Raw genomic sequence first — 5,350 nt, forward strand, 5'->3', positions numbered from 1 at the left:
GCCACGGTGAGAAAGGGTGGCCGGAGTGTGGTGCTGAACACATCACCTCCAAAATGGCCGAGATCAAGAATATGTGCTCCCACGTCCCCTAAATTTGCCTCATGCACGGTGCTATATGCGCGGGAAACTTTACATTTTACCTATTATTATTATTATTAAATATGTGAGATATCTATATGCTCTTTGTGGTATTACGTTATTTCTTCGTTATTTTACGTCGCTTTCCGTTGGTTCGATGTGGCTTACAGACTGGGTATTGTTTGTCTCTTTCAGTACGGAATAAACATAACTTGATTCGGAAAGCATTGGGTCGCCCACGTCGTCTTCGTGACAGCATACGTGACTTCATATGTTTAGAAAACAAATTCAGGTTGTTTCCACTTGACCTTGGAAGGGGCGGACTATAATTGTGTTTTGGTTTCATAAAGAATGCAGCGTATTCTTTCAATAGGTCGCCACAGCACGGGATGAAAGGGAATGCTTCCACAACTATCGTTCAGCTTCAAGCCCTGCATTTTCCCTCAGTAATAAACAGACAAGGAAAGAAAAAGGGGAAACCCCTGAAACCTCCACCCGCATACGTTCAGGGGTAGGTGCTTAGTGCCCTGCTGCCTTTAAAATAAACAAGGGCGTCAGATCAGTGGAATTTCGTTTCCCCCGTTTTTCTCTTCGTCCATGTATTGACGGTTTGAATTATATGTATGTACGAGGCACTAAAGCTAAATCTAGATAACGTCTCATGGATATAGTGGACCAAGATTGTTCCGGCGTTCTAGAAACGAACTTGGTTGTAAGATCTTACTTGCTAGTAATTGAATTAAATTAATGGCATCTGCATTGCTAGTAATGAAAACCGCGGTAGCTCAGCTAGCGTCTGACTAGACTTGAGAGCATCTGGGAAGGCGGGTGGAAAGTGGGTGCGCAGTAGCAAGAAAAGGCAGCGTTGCCAACCCTAGCTATAAGTACTGAAACCATCCGTAAAATGTAACCACCACAACTAGGGAAGCATTCCAAAGCATTATGTACCTATTCCCTTGCAACTCATTACAAACAAATAAATAGTGCAAATTCAAAGTCTTCATTGTCGGTGAGGCAAGGGACAGCTGTTTGTATCGGAATAGGAAAGGGTGTGGGTAATTGGAACGGAAAGTAAAACGCGTGGAAACCTGCAGAGATAATTGCAGAGAACATTTTGCCTTTTATCTGGTCCGTGAGGCAAACACGATATCTAAAGGGCCTCGCCCATGGCGGAGTGGTAGCGTCGTTGCCTTGCAATCAAGTGGTCCCGGGTTCGATACCCGGTTGAGGTTCATGACACAGTGGTTCGGAACCCACTTTAAACTGTAGGTCCAGTCCCGATTAGCCTTACTGTGCATAAAGTGGACTGAAAACATAAAATCAAAAAACAAAATATTTAAAGTTGATACTGAATAAGTAGTACAGGTGCACCGGTTGACAAACCGAAAATGGCGCTCGGTGGCGCTCGCAGTGTTACCAACTCCTTACTTGAAAAAATCACCATGGTTTTTTTGTTTTTGGGTATAACCTAACCTCAAGCAAGGAGCTGGCAACACTGCTTGAGGCTTTTCTCGCAGTGTGGCCAACTCCTCACTTGAAAAAATTACCAAGGTTTGTTTTTGGGTCTAACCTAACCTCAAACAAGGAGCTGGCAATATTGCTTGAGGCTTTTCTCGCAGTGTAGCCAACATCTTACTTGAAAAGTCACTATGGTTTTTATTTGGTCTAACCTAACCTAAAGCAAGGAGCTGGCAATACTCCAAGACAAGCCTCAAGCAGTATTGCCAACATCTTACTTGAAAAGTCACCAAGGTTTTTGTTTTTGGGTCTAACCTAACCTAAAGCAAGGAGCTGGCAATACTGCTTGTGGCTTTACAGTGCATAAAGCAATTTGCCAACCTACTGATACTTTTGCCATAGCTTTTTACAAAAAAAAAAAAAAAAGAGAGAAGAGAGAGAGGGAAGAGTTAAACAACCGATAGTGTTGCTAATATTTACCTACAGCTTTTTTTACATGGCAAGGGCTTAGCCAAATTTATATACTGGCGTAACATACACTGGGCAAGAGAGCCGGCAACAAATATATACTGCCGTAAAAGAGGGAGAGGGATGGATGGATGGTAGCACAGTATGTGTGTGCGTGTGTGTGTGTATAATATGTAGCATTATTAACTAGAGTGTGTTGGCAACTCGCTTATAACTAAAAAAAATAGAGATGCCAATGTTGCTGTAAGATAAAGAGAGAGACTAAGCTGGCAACAGTGGTGAGCGAATACGTATTATTTCCAAGTCCCGAGCGCCAATGTATATCGTGATTTTTGCAAACCTCTCTCGCGGCAACGATGTGCCACATACACACGTACGTATTTTTTTTTATTTTCGTATTTTCATCTACTGAAGTGACTGAAGGGCAAGCTGAAAATCTGTAGTCAACTCAACCATGTAAAAACTTTGGGTGGGTGACTGCGGGAAGCCATCAATCACAGCCTATCTACAATTTTCATCGACTGTTGGGGGTGACTGAGAGGATAAGCTGAAAATCTGTGGTCAACTCAACTGTGTTGTGTGGAAACTTGGGCGGGTAACTATGGGAAACCATCAATCACACAACAGGAAGCTGTCAATCGCCTGGGTGCGACTGCAGGAAGCTGTCCATCGAGTTGATGGTATTATTACTCGACAAAAATCAAGATTATTTGTTACTGCCGGAAACTGTGCAAATTCTCAGCTTTTGTGACGGCTATGTGATTGACAGCTTCCTGCAGTCGCACCCAGGCTGTGCGATGAACTCAACGATATTTTTTTCCTGGATTGCACTAAAGGGCACACAAGATTCAAATCTACTGGGTGACTACAGGAAGCAATCACTCACACAGCTGTCATAAATTCTGCACGAAACAAGTTCTACTTGTTTCCGGCAGAATACAGCTGGGCGTCAACGATATTTTTTCTAGGAAAGGGCGTTCACGCATAGCTCGAACCAACCTTGAAAGTTTAGCTGCCGGCAGGTATAAGTTTCTATTAGAAACCTCGCGCACATCAGTTGCAGTCGAGTATTGCTACTAGATAGTCGTATAAAAGTGTTTGCTATATCAAGTGGAATATCAAGTGTAATAGAAACCGAATTAGTTTGGTCTGTCAGGTGAGTACCATATTAGCATAAGTTATACGCACACAAGTTGCTTGACCAGCTATAAAACTAAAATTTATACAATTATACTACTGTTTCGTGTGTGTTAAATTGCTAGCAGCTTTTTATAAATAAATTTTATTTTTTTTTGTTATTTTTTTACATGTGTGTGTGTTAATAATAATTGCAAGTGGCGTTAGTGAACAGAAAGTGTTGTCTTCATTAAACAACGAAATTATGCTAAACAAAAAAATATGAGCATATATAACATGCGCTTGAAAAAAAAAAACTATTCTTCATCGCGAATAACATAAAAGCGAGGTAACAATCAGAGGGAGAGGGGCAATGATTATGATCATGTTAGTTTACTTATAGTGGATAGTATTGACGCGTGTACACTGGGCGGGATTTGTTATTTTAAGTCTATTTTATGCACGTAAGGTTAATCGGGACTGGACCTACAGTTTCAAAAACCATTTATACGGATATCGAACTTTTAATTACAAAACTATTGCAGTGCCATTGCAGAGGCTAGTGGAAGTACTGATAGATTTGATGTTTTAAATCCACTTTATACACGTAAGGTTAATCGGGACTGGACCTTCAGTTTCAAAAAACTATTTATACGGATAACGAACTTTTAATTACAAAACTATTACAGTACCATTGCAGAGACTAGTGGAAGTACTGATAGATTTGATGTTTTAAATCCACTTTATACACGTAAGGTTAATCGGGACTGGACCTACAGTTTCAAAAACCACTTATACGGATATCAAACTTTCAATTACAAAACTATTACAGTACTATTGCAGAGACTAGTGGAAGTACTGATAGATTTAATGTTTTAAGTCGACTTTATGCACGTAAGGCTAATCGGGACTGGACCTTCAGTTTCAAAAACCATTTATACGGATAACGAACTTTTAATTACAAAACTATTGCAGTGCTATTGCAGAGGCTAGTAGAAGTACTGATAGATTTAATGTTTTAAGTCTATTTTATACACGTAAGGTTAATCGGGACTGGACCTACAGTTTCAAAAACCACTTATACGGATATTAAACTTTTAATTACAAAACTATTGCAGTGCTATTGCAGAGGCTAGTAGAAGTACTGATAGATTTGATGTTTTTAAATCCACTTTATACACGTAAGGTTAATCGGGACTGGACCTACAGTTTCAAAAACCACTTATACGGATATTAAACTTTCAATTACAAAACTATTACAGTTCTATTGCAGAGGCTAGTGGAAGTACTGATAGATTTAATGTTTTAAGTCCACTTTATGCACAGTAAGGCTAATCGGGATTGGACCTACAGTTTCAAAAACCACTTATACGGATATCGAACTTTTAATTACAAAACTATTGCAGTGCTATTGCAGAGGCTAGTAGAAGTACTGATAGATTTGATGTTTTAAGTCTATTTTATGCACAGTAAGGCTAATCGGGACTGGACCTACAGTTTCAAGAACCACTTGTGCGGATATCGAACTTTTAATTACAAAACTATTGCAGTGCTATTGCAGAGGCTAGTGGAAGTACTGATAGATTTGATGTTTTAAGTCCACTTTATGCACGTAAGGCTAATCGGGACTGGACCTACAGTTTCAAGAACCACTTGTGCGGATATCGAACTTTTGATTACAATGCTACCACTACACCATTGCAAAGACTAATGGAAGTACATAGTTATTCGAATCTAATTTATTTAAAATATTTAGTTTTTTTTTATGCAGGCTTATTGATTTTTAAACCTAATGTTAAATAAAATCCGACAATTATATCCAAATATACTTATGGCTACAACGAGCATTCGCAAAAAATGGCTTGAGATTTTTTTTGCTACGTAAACAAAATGGTCGACATGTCAAATATGAACAGGCTATATAGATTTGAGAGATGGATAGGAAAAAATTAATTAAAATTTAATTTCATGATTACAACACGAACTTAATGATTGATTGATTGATTGATTTAGTTTATTTTAACTTCGCGTTTTGTGCCTCTTGGCTAATTTGCAAAGATGGGGATGACTGATGAAATTGATGAAAATGGATATTCACAAACAACCATACCTGACCGGGATTTGAACCCGGGGGACCCTTGGCGTTGTAGCGCGATGTGCTAACCACTCGGCCACGGGGTCGGGTAAGTACTGGTATATACATAAACAAAAGTTACATGGTTCTAGCCCC

The sequence above is a fragment of the Lepisma saccharinum genome, chromosome 25 (assembly GCF_977018435.1).
Source record: "Lepisma saccharinum chromosome 25, izLepSacc3.1, whole genome shotgun sequence".
Lineage (NCBI taxonomy): Eukaryota > Metazoa > Arthropoda > Insecta > Zygentoma > Lepismatidae > Lepisma > Lepisma saccharinum.